General features: G+C 39.4%; 1 long non-coding RNA gene across 2 annotated transcripts in view; it reads right to left on the reverse strand.

Moving 5' to 3' along the window:
• Positions 1-17,920: 17,920 nt before the first annotated feature.
• LOC111092268 overlaps positions 17,921-25,018 on the reverse strand; it is a 65,298-nt gene continuing 58,200 nt past the window's right edge. For both annotated transcript variants that reach the window (XR_005355526.1, XR_005355527.1), the window contains exon 5: positions 17,921-18,107. This is a non-coding gene — a long non-coding RNA (uncharacterized LOC111092268). The remainder of the gene's footprint in view (positions 18,108-25,018) is intronic.

A 25,018-nucleotide genomic window follows, 5' to 3' on the forward strand; every position in this document is an offset into this window, starting at 1 on the left:
TCCTCTGTTTTTATCTTGTTTTATTTTTCCTTCCCTTCCCCTATGTTCATTTGTTTTCTTAAATTCCACATATGACAGAAATCACATAGTATTTGTCTTTCCCTGACTTATTTCGCTTATCACTACACATTCCAGTTTCATCCATGTCATTACAAATGGCAAGATTTCATTATTTTTTGATGGCTGAGTAATATTCCATTATACACACACACACACACACACACACATATGACACATCTTCTTTATCTATTCATCAGTCGATGAAAATTTGGGCCCCTTCCATATTTTGGCTATTGTGGATAGTGCTGCTATAGACATTGGAGTGCACATGACTCTTCAAATCATTATTTTTGCATCCTATGGATAAATATCTAGTAGTGCAACTGCTGGGTCACAGGATAGCTAAGCTATATTGTTTAGAGATGCAAATATAGACAATAAAACTAGAAAGAAAAATAAGTATATGATTTTCCTTAAAGTATTATGAATGTGGGCAGCCTGGTGGCTCAGCAGTTTAGTGCCGCCTTCCGCCCAGGGCGTGATCCTGGAGACCCGGGATTGAGTCCCACGTCGGGCTCCCTGCATGGAGCCTGATTCTCCCTCTGCCTGTGTCTCTGTCTTCTATCTCTCAAGAATAAATAAAATCTTTAAAAAAAAAGATTTATTTATTAAAAAAATAAAAAAAATAAAGTATTATGAATGTTTCCTTTGTGGGGTAAAAGAAAGGTGGTAATCAGGATGGGAACAAGAGGAAATTTTGGGAATGCTCTTAATGCTCTTTTCTCATCCTTTAAATTTAATATTTTATCTCTTATTTCAAAATTGAAAAAAAAAAAAAAAAAAGAAAGCACCATGCCTGAAAAAAAGAAAATTTGAAAACTCACTGCTTCAATCCAACTTCTTCATGGTAAGGGTAAGGAACTGGAGGCCAGAGAGATTATATCAATTGCTCATTTCTCCTATCACTCTAATGTGTAGCTCCTGGGTCTGGGGCTATCACAGAGCTTCATCTCCAGTGCTTTAAGAGGTCTAAGTCTGGAGGCTCAGAGGGTCTGTCATTGTCCCACAGGCTCTTCAGTCCAGCTTCTAAACTGACCCATTCCTCTCCCTCCTTCACCTCACCACTCCCACCCATCATGGCCAGCCCCTAATATTTAGTCTCTCTGTGGGCCCACAGCCAAGATCCTCCTCTAAGGCCCACTGGACAGATGCACATACTATATAGGCATCTACAGATAGATACACATGCTCATTTTTATCCTGTACACTCTCTTGATTACATGTCTCCCTGGCTTTCCAATCCTATGTAGATAATATGTAATATTTAATCTATAGCCTAAAAGCTACTATACTTAATATTTTATAGATGTTAAAAACCAAAATCAAGTTTATCAACAGCAAATATTAAATATATTGCTCTACTGACACTTTTCAACCATCCTTCCAATAAAAAGTGGAAGTTGCAGTGTGAATTATAGACTTGCCACTTGTGAGGAGGCAGGGTGTCTTTTCCTGAACTACTACTCCTTGCGCTGCACAGAATATATTCCTTTTATAAGGGAGCTTTTTTAATATATATTTTTACTATCCCCTTCCTTTAAAAACAAAATCAGCTGCTGAGAAAACATCTAGCTAGAACTTTGTTTAGAAAGTAAAAGTATGACTTAAGAAATTTCACGAGACATTTGGGAAAGGCATCACATGCAGATATAAATAATATGATTAAACAGGAGTCCATTTACTAGATTTCTCCAATTCAGGGGCATTCTTGAATTTTTTTCCTATTTAAGATAAACAAGAAAGAAGTGTCATTTCAAGAAAAACTGGCCATGGAACAAAAGGCTTCTGTCAGAAAAACAGCAATATTTCTAATCTCCCACCTTATCTGTAGGAGGCCAATGTAACCAAAAACACCTGAAGAAGTAAAAATACTCTATGTGTCACATTGGTATTATGCCAGTAACAGATAAAACCAAGCAAGAAGGGTGATTATTCTTTTCTTTGAACCAACCCCCCACACAATGACTTGATTTGCCTTCTGGTGTGCATCTTCAGTGGTATGAAAGCACTTAGTTAAAATTCCAGACCTTATCACTTCTTTAAAAGTCATTCCCAGCAAATTTGCTCTCTGGTCTTTCTATGTCTGCTCAGTTGTACTCTGGTGCTGTTCAAGCATAGAAGCCCACAGCAAGAGTCTCGGGCCTCTGAATTCCTAGAACATTAGCCACGCATCACTCATTTAGACTCAATTACATAAAATACTACATAGCGGCTTGACCATTCCCCAAGTGTGCATGGTTTTTTTCCTCACCCAGATTCAAAGGTCATGGAAGACAGACCTCTTCTGTTTTCTTATCCATCCTCTATCACAGTGCTGTACTCATAGTAAGTGCTCAAACCTTCCCCAGCAGTTCATTCAATCCATGCTGCCTTCCTCTCCAGAGGTCAAGATTATCACCAGAAATAAATTCCCTTACAGCACTACCCATCATGGCAGCCAAAACTTCCCGTCTCTGTTATTTCAGTGTCTTCTCCTTCTTTATTTTGCTGTAAGCAGATGATACACAGAAACTAAAAACAAATTCAAGTCAGTGAGTGTGTATTTTATGGAAAAAATGAGTCTCTCTACACTAGAATACAGGTCAGATCACCACTGAACTTTAATATACCATGATGATAACCAAGTTAATAAACAGGTGACAAACATGGACAGGATTACTGTGAATAACATACAAATGCAGGGAAGAGAATGAAGTTTTCATAATAATTTGGAACCAGATTCTCAAAGATTTTAACAGTAGTGTTTGTTCTGCTATAATGTGATATGTAGATTCCTAAAAATAACCTGGTCTATCAAAAATTGTGATATTAAAACAGCAGTTTTAGCGAAAGGAGAAGATATTGAGTATTTCAGAGATGACAGCCAGCAAGAGAGGAATTTCATAGTTATAAGTATATGTTATTACTATATGTAATATATATGTAATATGTTATTTACTATAATCTAAAGTGTATAGATCCACTAATCAAAGTAGACAAAACAAACCCCAATGTTTCATTCTACACACTCAGGAATTTTGTAGTCTTTTCCAAGTCCTTTAGCTTTTATTTTATGATTATGTTTGTTGCCCTCTATCTTAAAATAAGGAATAAAGAAATAAAAGTCAATCTTCAGAACACCTCACCAAGAATACAAGCAGCAGCATCTTCCGAGGCTGTGCAAGGCTGTGACGTTTTCCTTGGGGTCCTAGTCCCTCAGTAATCACTAAAATCAAAAGTAGTTGCATAATGCAAATGTGATCCTTAATCAGAACACTTCATATCTCATCTCCAGTATGAAAATTCCCAATGTATGAAAAATAGTTGAACTCCAGGCTCAAAATTAAATTTCGGCTTTTCATATCAATCATTGACTTTGTGGGGCCATATCTGTGATGTTTCTCCAAGGGGGCTATGGCCATAGGTACATTAACTTTGCCCGTTCTCAACCAGTCCCTGAGATTAACTTTTTCCCACCAATGCATAACAATGGTTATTGCCCAACAAACAAAATAAAAAACCCAGTAGAGAAGGTCAGGTGTATCTTCTAAAGATATAATAGGTTCCTCTCCATAGGAACAATGATTTTGGAGATGAGATTGAGGGGGCCTCTTCATGTTATAATGGTTCATTGAGATACAGTTTCTTAAAGGAATGTCATCAACAGTGAAAACTAGCATATTTCTGAGGAAGATGAGAATAAAAATGCAATAAGAAACAAATCATCTGGTTCATCTTCTACAGAATCTACCAAATCCATCCTATATGAGTAGATGAAAAGTATGTCACCAATCAAGATCATTAATCCCTTCCAGAACTGATATGTTAGTATGATCTTACTGGGGACTTGACTACAAATCTTATACAAGTCTTCTGATGAGCTCATTCTAAGTTTTTCTGAGGCTTTAGTAGAGTCAAATTTGGATTCTAAGTGTTCTACTTAATGACATAGTCCATCCTTACTTACATTTCAAGAAAGACTTCAAAAGCCCCATTTCAAAGATGAGGGAATTAAGGCTTCAGAAGTTTAAGTATCCTACTCAAGAACATGTGTCTGGTAAACTTAGTGGAAACAGGATTCAAACAATTAACCACTACGTCACACTGCCTCTCTTGTATAAGCCACTAGGACAAAGAGTAGAATTCAACGTGGGCGATTTGTTATGCTCAAATTATATCCCCCTAGTCCATATCTGATTTCAGCCACAGTTTTTGGCAGAAAGCTCCACGAATCTCAGGTTGATATTTTTCTTTCCTGCCTCAGGATCTCTTCTGAAAGTGCAGAAGCCCATTCAGCCCATATTCAAGTGGGCTTTAAGGTCTTCAAGCAATGCGGCATGGAAACCAGGAAAAATGCCTCAGCTTTCCAGCCTTCCAAAGAACAATCCCAGAGATATCCCATATGCTTCTCAGAATACAAGTGTATGGAGCTTCTGTTGCCCACAGCAATACACCCTTCTATTGGCTTTTCTCCTTCCTGCTACTCTCTTCACATTACCTCACTCATGCTTCTGAGTCCCATTTCCCAAATAAATGACTTACACCTAAGATTTCCCCCTGCTTTGGGGGGAACCAAACTAAAATATCTGACCTTTATGGCATGACTAACTAGACAGGTTCTTGTGGCTCCTCCTTTCTAATCTATTACTCAGCAACTTTAAATCACTTCAAAAATCTTACACTTAGCCTTAAATGAAGTTCATCAAGGCAAACATTCCAGAAGAAGCTAGGGCTACTGTAGAAATGTGGAAGCATAATCATGGAACGTTCCCTCATGTTATAATTTACCAGGATGTGAACAGCTAGATCTACATTTCTATCTAGGCCTGGAAAGGCTCATTCTACTCACTAGTCTGTACAGAAGGCATAACATAATCTTGTATTAAATAATCCAGAAAAAAGAGTTCTGGTCCTCATATTTTAATCTGCATGTATCCAACCAGACAGATCTTAAAGCCCAATTAACAGGTTCTCCTCATCCAAGCAGTAATTTTTTAAGGCTAAGCCCTTCCTAATTATGTGACCAAGGGGACATATTTATGACCATAGGGACAGTCCCCAGAAATCCCTGGAAGTAAGCCTAAAGGAGTAGGGACAGGATGAGAAGAGATACAGGTTCAACTAGTACAGCCCTACCTTTTCACAGATGAGAAAAGGTAATTTCTCAAAAAATTGTTGACTTGTGTGCCATGTCCCACAAGCCAGTAAGGACTAGAAGGAGTCCAGGCCTCCCCACACTGTGCTGTCTCCTCCACAGAAAGCCAATTGCTGACAAAATCTAGCCTAAAAAATTCTTCATAGTCCCTGTCTCTAGTTGCCCTATATCAACCTTTTGAAAATATCATAAAGACTCCTATTCTACCTGTGTGAATAGTAATGAAAAGCCAGAGTTCCTCAGAAATATTCCATGCTGTCAGTGCTAAAGAAAATATCTGTATAATAATCACAGGCTTGTAGAGTGGTAGAGCTAAAAGAAGTCTAGTTGATGGTTGTTCACTGTGAAGTGCCATTAATTTGAAAAAACTATGTATTTCTATCTAAGAACTAGCAAAATGTCTTTTTTTTTTTGCAAAATGTCTTTTAAAAAAAATTTCTCTAATAGTTTATTTTTCGTGAGAGCAACAGCAATAATAATTAAGACTTATTGTGTGATTATTACACTAGCTGCTTTAAATATATTATATATTCCTTATGTTATTGTTCCCGTTAGCCTCTAAATATGCACTATAAACTTAGAGTAGTAACTTAACATTCAAGAAGAATAACAATTTCTATATTTGCAATTCCCCACATAAAAAGACAATGTAAACATTTATTTAGAGTTCTGGGACAACGTTATTTTGGCCTATTTTCAGTACATTATTCAGATCATTATTGGGAAATGTTACTTGTTTGTTGTGGTAAAATATAAATAATATAAAATTTACTGTCTTAACCATTTTTAAGAACACAGTTCAGTAGTGTTAAGTATATTTACATTGTTGTGCAAACCAATTCCACAACTTCATCTTGCAAAACTGAAACTCTGTACCATTAAACAACTCCCCTCTCCTCCCTCCCCCAGTCCTTGGCAACAGCCCTTCTATTTTCTGTTCCTATGACTCTAACTGCTTTAGATACCTCATATAAAAGGGAGTCATATTTGTGACTGGCTTATTTCAAGTAGCATAACGTCCTCGAGGTTTATTCATGTTGTAGCGTGTGTCAGAATATTCTTCAAAGTTTAATAATAATAATATTCCATTTTGTGTATATACCATATTTTGTTTATCCATTCACCCATCAATAGACACTTGGGTTCTTTCTACTTCTTGGCTACTGTGAATAATGCTGCTGTGAACACGAGTATACTAACAAATTGCTATTAAAATAAACTGAGGAGCATCTGGGTGCCTCAGTCAGTTAACCAACCGACTCTTGATTTCAGCTCAGGTCATGATCTCATGGTCCTGGGATTGAGCCCCAGGTTGGCTTCCTGCTCAACAGGGAGTCTGCTTGTCTCCCTCTCCCTCTGTCCCTCCCCCTGTCCTCTCCTCATCCCCTCCCTCTGTCTCTCTTAATACATAAATCTTAAAAAATAATAAAATAAACTGATTATATTCTGCAGTGTTTCTTCCAGCTCATAGCCTTAGATTCCTGTTCTCAAGAAAAGCTATCTCATTCTTTTTTATCCAGCTATCCACACCTGGAATAAGCTTAGCTAGTTGGCCAGAGTCCTGACCAGGTGTAGTCATTTATCTCACAGTACAGAGGAAAAGGCAATCTGCCTAGGAGGATAGGCTCACCAAACACTGGCCTTGCGAAACCCATTTCATGAAGTGGTGACAAAGTTCTTTAAGGAAATTATATAAGCATAGTAATTATAAATGTGAGTCTGGGATCAGAAATTCCAGCTCTAGCACTTACTTACTACCTGTATGATCTTGAGAAAGTTATTTAACCCCTCTAAGCCTCAACTCTTAATCTCTAAAAAAAGGCAGTGATAATAGTTCTTACATCCTAGGGTCATAGCAAGGAATAAATGAAATAATCTGTGTAAATAATTTAAATTATTTGTGTAAATAATTTCCAGCATACATTAAGTACACAATAGTTGTCACCTTTTATTCTGTGGTTATACGTCACCAGTTGCAACTACCTCAATTAGAGATCAGGATCAATAAGAGGAAGGAGCATGCACTTCTGCCAATACAGCCAAAGAGTTCTGAATAGACAAGAGACCCCTTGTCTGACATGAAAACCATAGTGATAAGGGATTTACACTATCTTTTTAATCATAAAAGCCTGGTTGATTTCAAAACTCCAATTAAAAAAAAAATCACTTAACCTAATGTTGACCTTTCTAAGCCCACAGGCTTAAAATTAGGAGCTAAGAAACAGGAACTGAAAAAGTTAAAAAATAAAATCTAAGCAAAATCAAGTAAACATCACAGACACACCTTTCTGCTAGGAAAATTCTTGACCTTGTAAGTGTGTCTTAAATTATGTTGAAAAGATATTTGATTTTCTATTGCTTTAGCATCAAATATGGACCATCACAGCCATCATGCAAAGACCACTACATTTTAAAAAGCCTCCTAGCTTCTGGGGCACCTGGGTGGCCATTGGTTTGAGTTGAAATCAAACTCTTGATTTCAGCTCGGTCATGGTCTCGAGGTTATGGGAATGAGGCCCACATTCAGCTCTACACTTAGCACAGAATCTGCTTGGGATTCTCTCTCTCTCTCTCTCTGCCACTCCCCTTGCTTGTACATGCACACTCTCTCTAAATAAATAAATAAAAATAAGTAAAATCTTTTTTAAAAATTAAGAAAAATAATAAAAAGCCTCCTAGCTCCAGTGTCCTCTCTAAGCCCCTGGACCACAGCACCTGTCAAGTACATGGTGTTTCCTCTAGCAGTCTTGGACAATTTAAGAAACCCATGTGGCCCTCCTCCTTTGATCAGATTGATATTCCACAATATCCAGGGTTCACAATGCATAGCAACATTAACAATTTTTTTCTTTTTCATACAACCCTGCTTAGCTCCTGCTCACTGTTGATACACTCAGCCCAAGAACCATCCAGCACATGAGTGGATAGCAATGCTGGCTATACATTAGAATCACCTGGATCACTTTTTATAAAAGTGTGGATGCCTAGATGTTATTATCCTGGAGCATCTAAAGCTAAAGTTCTGAGGATGGAGTACAGAATTCAGCAGTTCTCAGGAGCTGTGCAGGTGACTGTAATGTACAGTGAGGTTGAGAACCTCTGCTATAACCAAAATAGGAAGTCAAAGTACACTGTCAGGCACTGAACTCTAAGCAGGCCATGCTCAAGATGATGGTTGCCACACCAAAGATTTAAATTAGCAACCCAAATTCACCATTAAAAGGGGAAAAGTCTTTCCTCAGCCCGCCTAGAAGTCAAGCCTGCCAAACCATTTCTACCTGGGGCTACTGAGGGCCTGATCCCACACTCTAGCCAACGTCATACCCTGAGTGTTCATCTTATCTGGCTGAACTCTGCTCCCAGCCTTTCTGCAGAAGTTTCTGCAGCACAACTCAACTTTGCTGCAGAGTAAGCAAAGTTGGAGAGAACCCTCTACAGTCATGGCTCTAGAGGAGATCTCAGGAGCCACCAGCAGAGTTCTCTATAGGCAGTAGGATCAGTAACTGTGAAATTGTCAAGACCTAGAAAGCAGGCAGACCCACAGAGCTAAAGTGTCATCAACAAAAGATGGAGGCAAACATGCTGAGGGTATTCAACAGCAGGACTGAAAATAGAAGGATGTACAGGAGGCCTGTTCCTGTACAGCAAGCATGGCAGATAGAGAAACAAGGCAGAGTCTGAATGTAGAAGCAGGGCAGAGAAGCAGTGTGACATAATGCAACTGGGCTTTGGTAGTAAGCTGCCTGGATTGAACTCTGGCTCTGATTCATGATTTGAGGCAAGGGGGGAAAAATCAAAAAAACAAACAAACAACAACAAAACACCAGACTCTACAAATTGCTGGTACTCAATCAAATATTAGTCATATTATTATGAAATAAAGAGGTAGCTCCTAGGACCTAAGCAGAGGTTTAGGCAAAAGGAAATAAGATAAAGGCCAGTTACAAATCAGAGTAGACCCTAGAGTAGAGCTGAGAAACTAGTTCACCATAATAGCAATGAACTAGAACTCTTGGTTCTAGTTTCTTTATAAAAACAGGCCTTAGCACCAGAGTCTTGGGCAAACCAGGCAGCTATGGCTTTAGCTGCAAAGGTTAGAGGCCTGGAGACTGAGGGCACCAAGCCAACTACTACACTGACTGGCCTGGCACAGGTTCAAAGGCAAGTTCATCCCTGGGACTCCAAGAGTCCACTTCCCTTTCACTCAGCAGGTCCTTCCCAGGGTGGCCATTACCTTCAAGAATTACTTCTTCTTGTTATTTTCAATAACTCCTACTATTTTTTTACCTCCAACTCCAGGTCTTCATTCCTGCCCTGGCCAATGGCCTCCTTCTTCCTGTCCTCTATCCTCTAGTCATTTTGTTTTCCTTCACACTTTCCCTGTTTTGTTCAGTCTCCCCTCCAGCCTTCATTCTAGGCCCTTCAACATGCCCAGAGTCCCCATTGGCCAAAAGAAGTCTTTCTTCCCTTTTTCTCCACCCCCAATTGGTCCCACGCTCTGCCTACCATCAACCAGCAAGGGTCTCATTAGCCTCCAACTCTACCTCATAAAGCCTTCATTTAAGAATTCTCCTACATATTTTCATGTTAATAACACCCACCATCTTCCCCGGAAAGTTCCCATTAGCTTTTCCTTAAACACTGAAAATACAGTAAGACTGCACATTAACGTCCTAACACAGAAACCTCTGTCCTCCTGGCAGGAGGTTCAGCTCACTCTCACTGGGGGAAAGGAAAGCATTTGACCATACTCTGAAAATAAACCAAACTGAGAAGTGGACAAAGAAGAACATTTTCTAAACATGTTTGTTTCTGATCTTCCCTCTCCACTCTTACCCCCCATAAAGCTGATATACCCACCAGATTGGACCAGCACTCAAGAAATTCTCCCACTGCTTCTCACTGCAGCAAAGAGATCTTTGGAGTCTGTTCCCAACACAGAACATTTTTTTGTTGCTTTCCAGGGTCAAAGCTTAAGCCTTTTTTTTTTTCTTTTACAAATTCAGTTATAGATCAGTTATAAATCTGTCACAAGGGGGATCAAGAGCATGGAGGCATCCATGGGCATCAATCAGGGTGGCTGAAGATCAATAGTTCCAAGTGGCAGGGCCTAGTAGAAGAAGGCCAAGAGGTAATTATCCATCTGGCAGAAAGTAATCCTGTGTCTACAGGGTACTACCTTCTGCTTATTTTCTGCACTTGTGCAGAGGAACTGAGGGAAGAAAACTGAATGATGATATTGTAGTCAGTTGCACTGTCAGGTTAGCTAGTACTGGAGGGACATTCCCATTTTATAAAGATACCAACTATTTGACTATTTTAAATATTTGACTATTTGACCAACTATTTGAACCTCAGGAAAAATCTCTTTAACTGCTTCATCCTAGAGATGAAGAAACTGAGATCTTGAGAAGTGAATGGACCCACCAATGGTCACCAGAGCAGAACCGGCTGCTCTCTTCTGTAATGTATCCATTGCACCATACTATTCCTTGGACATCTTCATCTTGGCAACTTACAAAATGTATTTTTTAAGCGTAAATATGTGACAAGAACTGAAGAGCATATGAAGGGACTTTTCTCTTGAAAAATATTTGTCAGGCCACAATATTTTTACAGCATACATACCTAAATTGTTCTTAGAGAACAAACAACTAAGGAAAAAAGAAGTTATTTAGTGGCAGAGAAGGAAAAAAGAAGGTCAGGTGAGATAGAAAAAAATCAAGATGGGAAGTTTAAATAGTATGAAGACTAACTAGGATTGAGGAGGGAAGAATGGGGCTGAAAAAAGACATCCATGGAAGGATATGAGAGAAGAAACACCCCCAGAGAATCCTGAGAAAGTATTTTGAATGGTAAAGTGTGAGAATTCTTAAAGTCAGAGATGGAAAAGTACAATGGGGAAATGATTTCTGTTAAGCATGTGATATACATATTCTCTCATTTAATCTCACAAAAATCCCATGAGGGGTTATTAGTACACCCATCTTACAGAGGAGAAACCATGTCTCAAAGAAGTTAACTTGTTTATAGTCACAAAACTAAAATGTAGTAGAGTCAAGACTCTATTCAGGATTGATGCCAAAATTCATCTAACAATCTAGGGCATGGCTTCCTTTCCACTGGAAACAGTTACACAAGTTATGGTACAGAGATAAAACCTTTTCTTACAGCTACATTCAAAAAATAACACTGGCATGTCATAGTAGGCTTCTGATATCATAGCCTAGACTAACCTTTACTTTGGACCAGAAGAATTATCTCCGAGCATTGTAGGACATTGAACCTGGGTTTCTGGGCAATCAAAAAAGTGATGAAGATTGGGGGTTCTTTAATTTGCTCAAGTGATAAGATTGTGTCTCCATTTCAAAGAGAGACAATGTAAGTCCTCACCTAGCAACCCATAATTTATTTTTCTCCCTCATTTCAATTCAGATTAGGTTTCAGAAGTCTTAATAGATATTCAGTTTTAATTCCTTCCTTGTTACGTATTTGTTAAGTTTGATCACATTTTTAATAAAATGTAGCTCCAAAAATTCTCATAATCTTCTATTAAAATATACCACTAGATAGCCATGCTAGAGAAAGGCTCAAGAACTGATTAAAATACAGATTCATTTGCTCCTGTATTCTATTCCAAGGAAACTGGTTGGACATATGACAGTAACTTCTTTAGAAGATACATTTTGCTTTCTTTTATGACTACAATACAGATGGAAATTAATTTAAGTGATCACTTACATCAGTTTCTCCCTTTATTCTACAAATCACTTCCAAATCCTCCCTTTCTAAAAAAATACTATAACATCAAAATAACTGAACTGATATCATTTTTTAAAGTCCTAACATGAAAAAAAAAATAAAGTCCTAACATGACAAAAACATCAAATTGCCAGAAGAGTTTCTTCAGCAAGACAAGTCTTGTGAAATCTTTTTTAAACCACAGATTGAATTTGCTTTTTATTCATTTCCACATCAAATTATAAACAACATATTCTGAGGTGTTATTTTTACATGTTTTTAATTTGTCTAGTCTAATGCACAACCCCAAAATTTTCCATTTAGGGTGTGACAATGTTTAAAAACAAAACCAAACAAAACCTTTTTCCTGTTCTCTTTAAGGTGGGTGGATCAAAGAATGTCTAGGCAGATAAGAGAGCTTCAGATACTAAGCAGTCCCAGTTACTGAGAAGAGTAAAAAGGAGGGTTCTTGCAATTATCCCTGTGAATATGCCCAAAAAGACAAGAGAATTCTCCAAACAACTGTTTGTAAATGTTCCATTTAGTATGCTATATTTCATATCTTCTCAGTCTTCAAAGGCTACAAATTTGAAATTTTGGGGGGTAGGAAAGTTTTGAAATTCCAGTTCCATTTATTCTTGGCCAAATTCAGCAGTCTGATTCCTGGGATGGTGGGGGTCGGGTATCAAACTGTTGAAATAGCTTCGTAGGATTTCCCCATCACTAAAGCTCCCCAGAGAAAGAGTTAAAAATGTTTGCTGCTGTTTTTAAAGTATGAGTCTAAAATGCAACTAAAAAAAGTGTTTTGTGTTTTAGATGCCACGGAACAAGAAATTCTCATTCTGAAAAAATGAGTGGGAAATATCAGAAGGGGAGACAGAACATGAAAGAATCCTAACTCTGGGAAACGAACTAGGGGTGGTGGAAGGTGAGGTGGACAGGGGGTGCGGGTGACTGGGTGACGGGCACTTGACGGGATGAGCACTGGGTGTTATTCTATATGTTGGCAAATTGAACATCAATAAAAAATAAATTTATAAAAAAAAAAGAAATTCTCATTCTGTAGATTAAGTCCCTCTTGTCTTCTTAAGTAACTTCTCACTGAAATCAAGGGTCTTCCCCACAGTGATGGTTTAAAAAAAAAAATGTGTTCACTGTCATCTGGAACCAAGACATAAAACCTATCCTAAAGGGCCAGTTACAGCTTCAGTACCACACAAGGTAGGTACTTAAAGGGTCATTAATGTAGCTTTTTTTTTCTTTTATGATGGTTCTATCTCACAAATATGAACTTAATTTGACTTTTCATAATACAAATAAGGAAGTCACTCTGATATCTTCAGTTTGACTTCTACGTGAGCTACTCTATCACCCCCCCAGTACTCCCCAGTACCCCCCAACTCACCAGTCCTCAGGCTGCCATCACATTTGAGATAAGGCAGGTAAAAAAAATTGTCAGAAGAGAAATGTAACCTCTAGAGAAAGAACTGAACAATCTTTCTCTTGCCCCCTGCAGTGCTATATTCAACACAGGGTTGGAAGTTGATATCTCAATGAATAATAGTATTACCTCAGTTTACAAACTCTCTAGAAAGAAGCTCCTTTATGAGCAATGCATTGTGTTTAAACAAACAGAAAGTTGATAAATCACTGCCGCTGCCTAGCAAATCTGTTCTGTACCATCTTCCCTTGCCCCAAAAAGATCCCCCTTAGACAAATCCAAGCCACCTCTCGTTTTCCATCCCATCTTCAGTTTTAAAGCCCATTTCCTCCAACACTTCCTTCAGGGCCCAAAGCTCTCTTTCTTTACATCACCCTCAATCATATTAAATAATGGGTATAAAATATGTAGTACAGTGCTTGACACTGCACTTATGAAAAACAAGAGTTCATTTCCTTCTCTTTTTACACAGCTCTGATTCTCCCTACTTCCAGCTTTCAAGCTTCACCCCAATCTCCTGTAACCTTATTATTATCTCCCTTCTCCTGTTATATACACCTCATCTTTCTGTGCTGATCCTCATCTGCCTTTTTCTTGCCCTCACCAAAAAAGACCCATAAACATTTGCTTTTTTCCCACAATTCAGTTCTAAAGACATTTATTAAGGACCCATGTCAATGGTTAGCAACTGCTAACACCACCATGTTTGCCTTTTCTACATATGACCTGTGGTATCAGCCACTCAGTATCTTTATTTTAATTAACTCCACTCTTGAAAACTAAAAAAACAAAACAAAACAAAAAAACAAAAACAAAACCACTGTTCTAGGCATTTAGCCTCCAGAAGTACGAAATAATCAATTTCTATTAATTAAGTCACTCAGCCTGTGGTACTTCTCAGCCCTAGCAAACTAATCCAGTGAACTAGTTTCTTATTGCCCCCAATCAGTGTCCACATGGCCCTAGGTAAATTTACTCCCATGTTGCTCTGAGCAGACCACTAAGACCCTCCATGCCTCTCTGCTGTTCTCAACAGGATTTGCAAGCTGGCACCTGCCTTGCAGCAGGTTTAATTTTGCCTATTTATTTTTACAAAATTTTATATTAGCTCCACATATAAAGTTATGAGATTCCCCATTAAAATCTGGATCACTAACTTCTTTTGAAAAATCAGAAAATATGGCAGCAAATTCAAACTCAGTAAGATTCTAAACCACCTTTCAGCACATTAGCTTATCTACCTTTAGTTATTTTTTACCTGATTTTCCCTCTTACAAACTTAAATGAGTCTCACTTATCTATCCTTCCCCTACCACAGAGGTTCTCAAACTTCAGCAGGTATCAGAACCACCAGCAAGGCTAGTTAAAACCCAGATCAGTGGGCCCCACCCATAGTTTCTGATTTAGTAGGTCTACAGTGAGGCCAATTATTTCCATTTCTCATATTTCCCAGCTAATGCTGCAGTGGCTAAAACTAGGATCACACTTTGAGAATCACCTCAAAGTGTGCCTACCTCACATTCCCAAAAGGAAGTTTACTTTACACACCCCAGCAGGAGGAAGGAAAGAATTTCTCCTTGCCCAGGAACAGCCCACACATTGGGCATCTGCCACACTCAACCAATGAAAACCCATAACAGCCCCTTCCAGCTTCTGCCCTTGGCCTATAAAAGCAAGCCCCTCTCCTCTGTTCTCCAGACTTGCCTATGGTTCACCATGGTTTGCTTGTCTCAAATTGCAATTCTATACTATTCCCAAATAAACTCATTTTGCCCATAAAAGAGCTGGCTTTTGTTTTTTAAGGTCAACACTGTATGTCAAGAGCTATTATCAATGTTAAATGAGATAACACATGTAAAATTACTGCATTTGATAGTCCTCTGTAAACTTTGGCTGTTATTATTATTTCCAGGGTGCCTGGGTAGCTCAGTCAATTAAGCATCTGCCTTCAGCTTAGGTCCTGGGATCAGCCTCCAATCAGTAGAGCTCCCTGTTCAGTGAGGAGCCTGCTTCTCCCTCTTCCTCTGCCCCTCCCCCCAGCTCATGTACACACATTCTCCTCTCAAATAAATAAAAATACTTAAAATAAAAATTAAAAAATTCCCTCTTTTCCTAATCTGTAAATTTGAAGCCAGAGTCTTCCACTCATTTCATGTAACCACCTACCAGGATCCTCTAACACTGTGCCTCACACATAATAGGTAGTGAATAAAGATTTTTCTGAATGAATAAATGAAGAAACAAACTAATGCACATCCAAATCTCATGGATTTGAGGACAGCCAAGCTCAGAAGGACATTTTTATATAGACCTTGTAATTACAACACAAAACAATTAAAATGGGTATTTCCGGGCAGCCCCAGTGGCTCAGCAGTTTAGCACCGCCTTCAGCCCAGGGCGTGATCCTGGAGACCTGGGATCGAGTCCCACAGTAGGCTCCCTGCATGGAGCCTGCTTTTCCTTCTACCTGTGTCTCTGCCTCTTTCTCTGTGTGTGTCTCCAATAAATAAATAAAATCTTTTGAAAAAATAAAATAAAATAGGTATTTCCACATTTAGTGTAAACTCAGAGTTGATTGATAGGTCTAATGATTCCCCAAGGAGCAGTAACAGCTAGTGTCTATGCACACTTACTCCATGCCAGGCACTGTTCTCTGTCTTCTGTGTGTACTCATTGAATCAGTCTTCAGTTAATGAAAAACCTCAGGTCGATCTATCAGTTAGAAGTTGTACTTGGCTTCTCGTGACAGATAATCCAAAAATAGTGACCCAGACACAAAGGTATTTTCTCTTATAAGAAGAAAGAAAGAAAGAAAGAAAGAAAGAAAGAAAGAAAGAAAGAAAGAAAGAAAGAAAGAAAGAAAGAAAGAAAGAAAAAAGAAAGAAGAAAGAAAGAAAGAAGGAGAAAGAAAGAAAGAAAGAAAGAAAGAAAGAGAAAGAAAGAAAGAAAAAAGAAAGAAGAAAGAAAGAAAGAAAGAAAGAAAGAAAGAAAGAAAGAAAGAAAGAAAGAAAGAAAGAAAGAAAGAAAGAAAGAAAGAAAGAAATCTGGAGGAAGCAGGTCAGGGCTGGTATGATGACTCAGCAAAGTCTCCAAGGACCAAGAATCCTTCTACCTGTTCCACGTCTCAACAAATAGCTCTGTCTTCAAGGTCACCTCCACATTCAAGATGGCAAATTGGGGTGCTAGCCTCATATCAGCGTTTCAGCTAGCAGGGAGACAGGAAGTACCAAAGGCAAAAGTGCCCTCCCTCCTTTTTAAGAAGTCTTCCTGGGGACACCTGGCCGGCTCAGTCAGTGGAGCACGCAACTCTTGATTTCAGGATTGTGAGTTTGAGCCGAGATCAAGTTGGGTGCAGAGATTACTTAAAAATAAAATCTTATAAAAAAAAAAAAAAAAAAAAAGCCTTTCTGGAAGTCTCACAGAGTACTCTGCCCAACTCTAGTCAGCCAAAGCCTGGTCACACAGCCACACCTACCTGAAGGGAAACCCAATCTTTGCTGAACACATTGCTGTCCTGAGAAAGCAAGCTTCTTTTGGTAATGAGAGAAGAAGAGCCTATATTGGTTTAAAGCATAAGCTATGTCTGCAACACAGGACTACACACACACATACACACAAAATCAGTCTCTCTCTTTCTCCCCAAACCCCACCAACTCCATTCTTGGCTCCCACTGAACAACAAAGAACACATTTGGAACACATTTCAATATGTGTTAAGTAAGCTACTGTGAGAGTAGACCTCACTCACACATTTTTGCTATCACATTTTTGATGAGGCAAAACATGAAACTTAACCATATCTCAGCCTTGGAGAAAGCAGCTGGCCAGACAGCAGGGCCACATGGTGCTTATATGCAGAGTGTAAATTTGGATCACACACACTGTGATGATGCTGGCAGTCAGGATAAAAATAAGTACCTCCCAACACCCTCCACATTGTGATTATAGTATTCAAACTGTGAGCGCAAGGGTAGTGAAAGCAAACAGTGGGAAAATGAACTCATTGTAAAACCTCCCTCAAGGAAAGCTGATAGGGTCTGAAAAAACTTTAGTAGAAAACTCTTCCTTCTCTCTCAGCCTGTGTGTGTGTGTCTGTGTGTGTGTGTGTGTGTGTACGTGTGTGTCTATCTCTATGTGTCTCTTTCTCTTTTACTCCCTCTTCCACCCTACCTAAGATGTATCAGGACTGCAGTGTTACTTAACTATTGTGAGCTAACTGTAAAGCACCTATATACAAACCTCCAAAGAGAGGCTCCCTCCATTAAAACACTTCAAGCCATTGACTAACCTGGATTTGCAGTTTCTCTCAGTTTGGAGCCTCACAAGGCAGACAAAAACTCCTTTATAAAGAAGCTCGGAAAGAACTGAACTCTGAAACGATAGGGTCTCTGTGTTCTTTGTGTAGGTAGGCAATTTCCCAGCAAGGTTTCGGGTTTTGCAGTTAGCTTTTGTGAATACAATAAAAGAGAGATAGTAACCTTTACAGTGAGTCGCAGCAGCACCCTAATACTAGGCTCTGTGAAAACAGATCACATTACCTGGAGCCTCACACTGCAGCCTGGGGTTATTGTGCAAAACTGGGTTCTGTTGTAGGCATCCAGGTAGTCTTTCTTCATCGAGGCAGGTCATTGTACCTCTGCAAAGCTGATTTTTTTCATTAAGGGAAAACTGTCCTTCCCCCAATTCAATTGACATTGAAAGTCACTGCTAAGTGGACTTGTGTGGGGAGCTCTGTGGGTACAGGCAGAGAGGGAGAAAATCTTGTGAGGGGCAGGAGAAATGTCCACAAGCTATGTAAACTACCAGGTAAATCACCTCAGGGGCACAACTACCATAGACAATAACTCAGAAGTATAGCTACCTTGACCAAGACACCAGACCAACAAAGTTTGGAAATTGCTGATGCCTTCCTTAGCATGAGAATGGGTGGTATTAAATTAAGACCTGTCTTCACCTCTGAAGACTTTCTTCTAACTTGGTTCATGAGGCAATAGCATTGCATACAGCTATATCCTATCTAATAAAAATCAATATTATAAATCACACCCTAAAAGAAACTTGTCCTTCAAGCTACACCTCTACTAGCAGAAGAATTTCAAAGCACTGTTCTTATCTATCACAGTTAACTGGTGTTCTCCACATTACCATAGAGAACTCAAGACTATACAGAAGAGGCAATGTGTAATGAATATTTGGTGGCAATAAAGGCTGTTCAGTTGACAAAAGACCTAGAAAATGTGAGTGAGGAAAGCATTCAATCAAAAAATCTTTGTTGGTTGCCAGCTATATGCCATTGTAAGACACTATTCTAGACTTAGACACTGTTCTAGGAACTAAACAGACCAAATACTTGCCCTGGTAGAGCTCACGTTCAACTGACAGGCCATATAGGCAAAGTTTCCCAGAAGGCACCATTGGGGCACAAAGATCAATACTTCACAGCCAATAATAAATTCTCACTTCTCTTACATCTAATGAGGGAGATACCAGTACTACATTAAGAGCTTTACCGGAATACTGTCTGGGCTCAAAGGAAGTATGCATGCATGTGAAGTGGTCTGAAACTAATAAACTTGCAAAAGAAAACCAAAACGGCCCAAATTGGGTAGTGCTAAGGAACTACAGAAGGAAGTATGGTAAGGTGAGGCCAACCCAGAAAGAAAGTTTAGATTAAGCTGATTTTGAATCAGGAGTTTAGGGCTCTTAGTCCCAGGTACCTGTTATAACTTACAATAAACTCCTGTTGGACCTAATCAGGCCATTCACTGGGGGCCAGAATGCATCATATCTGGAGCCCAAGTGGCTAAAAGTAGGTACAAGGGCTATCAGAACATTTTGGGTACATATATGTGTCCCACTCTCTATTTCAGGCTTTCTGAAGGACTGAAAAGTATATACCTCAGAGGTCACAAAGCAACCCACAGAATTATTTTGTTTAGCCTGCAAATTATTAGAAAAAAAATACATTTCTGTGTGCCAAGATGTAAAAATCAAAACATTTTGCCTGCTAAAATGGAGCTTTGCAGCTTCTTTAAAAGAAAGGTGAGGGGATCCCTGGATGGCTCAGTGGTTTAGTGCCTGCCTTCGGCCCAGGGCATGCTCCTGGAGACCTGGGATCAAGTCCCAAGTCGGGCTGCTCCCTGCATGGAGCCTGCTTCTCTCTGTCTGTGTCTCTGCCTCTCTCTCTCTCTCATGAATAAATAAATAAAATCTTGAAAACAAAGAAGAAAAGAAAGAAAAGAAAAGAAAGAAAAGAAGGAAAGGAAAGGAAAGGAAAGGAAAGGAAAGGAAAGGAAAGAAAAAAAAGAAAAGAAGAAAAGAAAAGAAAAAAAAGAAAGAAAAGAAAAGAAAAGAAAAAAGAAAAGAAAAGAAAAGAAAAGAAAGAAAAGAAAAGAAAAGAAAAGGCTAAGGGGGCACCTAAGTGGCTCAGTCAGTTAAGTGTCTGACTCTTGGTTTCAGTTCAGGTCATGATCTCAGGATCCCTGCTCAGCAGGGAATCTGCTGAAGATTTTCTCTCTCTCCCTCTCCTTTTGTCCCTTTTCCGCTGTTCATGTGCACTCATACTCTCTCTTTTACTCTCTCAAAAAATAAAAATAAACAAATAAAAGAAAGAAGAATATATGGCAACATTGGGCTTACACTACTGAAATACAATAAGAGGCCAGAGCTGGAGAGTTTTCTGACCCCCACTCCATCCTTCTGGGTACATGGGCCTTACACCCCCACACACAGAGTCCCTACAACTTCCCGTGGCCTTCCCTAATCTAAATAAACCCATCAGTTGCCTTTTTTTTTTTTTTAGATTTTATTTATTTATATATGAGAGAGAGCACAAGCAGAGGGAGAAGCAGACTCCCCATTGAGAGTGGAGCTGGACATGGGACCCAATCCCAGGACCCTGAACTGAGATCATGACCTGAGCCAAAATCAGATGCTTAACCAACTGAGCCACCCAGGCACCCCCCAGTTGCCATTTTTAATGGCATTACAATATTCATAATTCACAATCAAAAAACAACTTCTTCCCATGTCATTATCAAGTATGGGGACATGAAAGACCTGAGCAACTATATATCTTTCATGAAAAAAAAATCACTTTCCTTCATTCTACAAGTACTAATTGACAGCCTATTAGAAGCCACATACTGTTTTAAAGTCTACAGATATAGCAGGGGTGGGGGGAAAGGGGGAATATGTCTCTACCCTTGTGAAGCTGTTTCCTATTTGTGAGAGATAGATCATAAACAAATATACAATATACCTTCAGGGAGCTATATGTAATATGAGAATGAAAAAAAAAGCAAGGGTAGGGTTAAGGGTAGAGTGTAGAGATGGAGTAAAGAGTTAGATATATTGGTCAGGGAAGGCCACTCTGATGAAGTAGCATATGAACAAAAACCTGAATGACCTGAAGGAGTGGGCACTGAGAAAGTATATCTCTGTATAGAAGGAAAAAACATTTCAATGTATTTAATATGCAAGGGGCATTTGTGCCAAAAGAACCTAAATAAACCATGAAATAAACCAAGGTAAAAACTATGGAACAGCACACAGAAAAACATGCATTTGTGCCAAAAAAATCTAAATAAACCACGAAATAAACCAAAGTAAAAAACTGTGGAACAGCACACACACACACACACACACACACACACACACACACGGTCCAGTCTTTAAGAAGCCTGCTTTTCAACCGATTTTTTTAAACATCTATATTTTAGATTTTTATAATCATTCTACTGGAGAGAAAACCAAAATCCAGTTTATTTGTTTTTTTTTTTAATTTTTATTTATTTATGATAGTCACAGAGAGAGAGAGAGAGAGAGAGAGAGAGGCAGAGACATAGGCAGAGGGAGAAGCAGGCTCCATGCACTGGGAGCCCGACGTGGGATTCGATCCCGGGTCTCCAGGATCGCGCCCTGGGCCAAAGGCAGGCGCCAAACCACTGCGCCACCCAGGGATCCCCAAAATCCAGTTTAATATTAACAATCTAATTATATTTCAATCTTAGTGACCTCTAGGGATAAGTAAGAAAATCTCCATTCTACAGATGACAAGGCTCAGAATGGTTAACGTCCTTGTTTACAATAATATGGTTACCAAGTAGCAAAGACAATACAAGGCTATCCTGACTCTAGTTTTAGGGTCTTTCCAAGGCTAGTCCTTTAATAACTTCCTCTGAAGCACCTGCAACAAGAGAGACTGAAACAGAAAGAAGTGAGGGAGTCCAGAGGTTTAGAAGTCCAGGAATTATTTCCAATCAGCTGTAAAAAGAACTCTTCAGATTTTATATTATCTTTGAAATGTATACATATTTTATGTTTATTCTATAATTTATCTGTATTTTTTCAATTTTGATCAAAGAAACACACCAAAGGAAGATTAATGCTAATTTATGGCCCAACTTTTCTTGTCCTCCCCCCAGATACAGTGAACCCCCTCTTTTTGAGAATAATGTCAAAAGTCTGCAGAATTTCACTAGCAGACCAGTAGGGAATTAAAGATGCAGCAGTGTGACAGACCACAATATTCTTACATCAAATGCATAATTACTGAGATATATAAAAGTGATTAAAATACTTTTTATATTACAAACATATGCATGCATGAATGTATTACAAAGTGGTATTCAAATGTCAAATTAATTTTATTTATTTTATTATAATTTGCAAGATGATGTGCTCATCTGTAGATAAAATAGCATAATCCAAGAAAACTGGGGAATGGTACCTTCTAAAAATAAAGTTATAGTCATTAAGCTCAAATCAGTGGATTGTTAGGACAAGTTTTCCTTTAGAATAATAATATATTGTTTCATTAAGGATAAAATATAACTGTTCTGGGAATGTATCACATAGATGTTTCCAATTGGTGTCTCTGTACTCTTCTAGTCATGAGTTGTTACAGATGTGTCTCTGGGGCTTCTACAGGATGAAAATAACTATTCCTTGCCTTGACTTTCAGTCTTTATATAATTGCAAGCCTTAGCAACTTAGGAGTTTTTGGCTCATCTATAATGGCAAGACTCTCTTCCATGACTTTTCCCTGAGGGACTATATTTATATTGCACCTGATATTTTACCCAATCTCGAAGGATAAGGATGAATTTGGAAAGCATCTTTGCTCAAATCATTCATCACTCTTGAAAATGGCTGGCGTGAGTCCACATTATTTCTCTCACATTCTAATGCATGTTGTTCCAAGACATCTTTTCATGTACCATGTAGGAAAAAACTCCACAACAAGCAGAAACACCCAAGGCATCTAATGATCTGTCCAAAGACCTACTAAGGAGATACTGGTGCTGGTTCACTTGAACCAAAGGCTTCTAGAAATAAATCTGGGTGTGAGTTGGCATGAGACTTTAAAAAGGAACACAGACTGTCCTTTTAGGGCCCATATCAGCGGTGGGGGGTTGGTATCTGTTTCATCTGTGAGCCATCTGAGGAAGCACCTGACAGGGTAGTTCTCCTTTAAACACTTTGTTGTGGTCTATCAGAAGAAAAGCTGCCACTTCATCCCTTCTCTTCTGGCCTCCTAATCCTGTCTCTTAAAAGTACTGATTATGCAAATCATTCTACAAGTCCCCACTTGCTCAAATGTCAGGTTAGGCTGTCATTAGTCCTCTCCCCCATTTCTGAAATGGCCTCCTAATTCATCTGTCTACCTCTGGTAACTCCTCCCTCCAATCTATCCTTCCCACTGCCATCAGAACAAAGTAAAGCACAGATCTGATTCTCTACTGACTACAGTCTTGGAGGCTCTCGGCTTCCCTTTCTCTCTCATCTCTGGTGGTTCCCTGTCTCTTGCGTTCTGGGCCTTGCTCTTCTTCACCTGCTAGCCTCTCCAAAAGGAAAACCTTTCCCTCCTCTCTGTCTCTCTGACTTCTATTCTCCCTTCATGATTAAGCTCTCCTCTCTGATACAGTAATTCCTCCAGCACCACTCACTCAGTGCACCTCAAACACACTTTAATGTAGCAAGTATGTTTCAATTACTTGTTTTTTAAAAAGATTTATTTATTTATTCATGATAGAGCGAGAGAGAGAGAGAGAGAGAGAGAGAGAGAGAGGCAGAGACACAGGAGCAGGGAGAAGCAGGCTCCATGCAGGGAGCCCGATGCGGGACCCAATCCCGGGACTCCAGGATGGTGCCCTGGGCCAAAGGCAGGCGCTAAACCGCTGAGCCACCCAGGGATCCCCCAATTATTTTTTTTAACTCTACACAAGCCTCATCTTCAGAGGATAACTACTAGGTCTTCATTATCTTTAATATACCCACTTCCATCCTGGAGAGCATTAACTCCACAATACACCCAGTCTGCCTTGCCCTGAAAAAAACCCCAAGGAAGAAAGCTGAGAGACACTGCAGCTTGAGGCACTGCTTGAGATGCACCTCCAGCAGCAACACCAAGACCTGTCCACCAAAGCTGCAGCAGAAATCAGGGACTCAGGGGATGCATCTCAGGGCGAAATGTGTCTGCTACAGGCTCACAGATTTGAATCACTGTGGAAATTCAGAGTAGGGGAGCACCTCAGAGGTCTCCTGGTTCAGGCTCCCACTCAATGCAGGGATGCTCTTACAGATCACTGACAGGTGGACTCTCCCCCAACCCCACTCCATAACACAGGCAAATGATAGTATTATACAGCTCATTGCTTGGCATTTCTGCCAAAGATAAGTTGATCCAAATTTAATAATAATATTTAAAAATTAAATAATAACATTATCAAGTGCTTATTAAATGCCAAGTATTATACTAAGAGCTTGGCATGTACCATTTAATCTCTTCATAAGTACCTCATGTGGTAAATACAATCATCATCATCTCCAGTTTCTCGGTAAAGACTAGCAAATGCCAGTACCCCCATTTTAGTGCATGCTGGCAGGACTCCCCAATGCCTGCACCTGCTTCTGTGGGCCAGAAACCATTCTCTGGTACCAGAGCACACCTTCCTGCAGTATATTTAGCCAGAAGTGCCAGAGAATTAACACTCCCCAGAAGCATCCTTCAACCAATGACTGTGAGGGCTGCCCATCAAGTGGCTTGATCTGTAGTAAATGGTCTACAATGACTCCCAGAGTTCCCCAGCAGGGGAGAGCTGCCATTGCCCACACTTGTAGCATGCTTGATAACTCACCCTTTCCTTCATCAGCTCACTTTCCCACTCCCTACTAATATTTCTTGGGATTACCTCCCAATATTTGCACTTAAAATCTGGTCTCTGGAGCTTCCTTCTAGAGAAACCCAACAAAAACAAGGAAGTGAAGGCACAGAAATTCAGGAACATGCCCAGGATAGGATCTCCACCTCAGGGCCCATACTCATCTCCACTGCACTATACTGCATTCAGCTATCCCACGAGAGCAAGAAGTGCATCTTTTCCTGCCTCTATAGACAAATATATGAAGACAGACAAAGCATCTCCTACTCTTCCACCATGACTGTTTTCATACCCACCATCCCCCTCTCAGGGCACCGTATTTAGCTTCAAATTTTCCACTTAAAACTAAACATATGAAATTATTCTGTTTTAAACCTTTCGTAATTCCATCCATCTGTTTCTTAATCTTGTGTCATTATAGAAGCAGAGAACTGAAAATATGTATACTAAGCTATTCAATTTTAACCCTGTTTTAAT

This window comes from Canis lupus, chromosome 2 (assembly GCF_011100685.1).
Source record: "Canis lupus familiaris isolate Mischka breed German Shepherd chromosome 2, alternate assembly UU_Cfam_GSD_1.0, whole genome shotgun sequence".
Taxonomy (NCBI): Eukaryota; Metazoa; Chordata; class Mammalia; order Carnivora; family Canidae; genus Canis; species Canis lupus.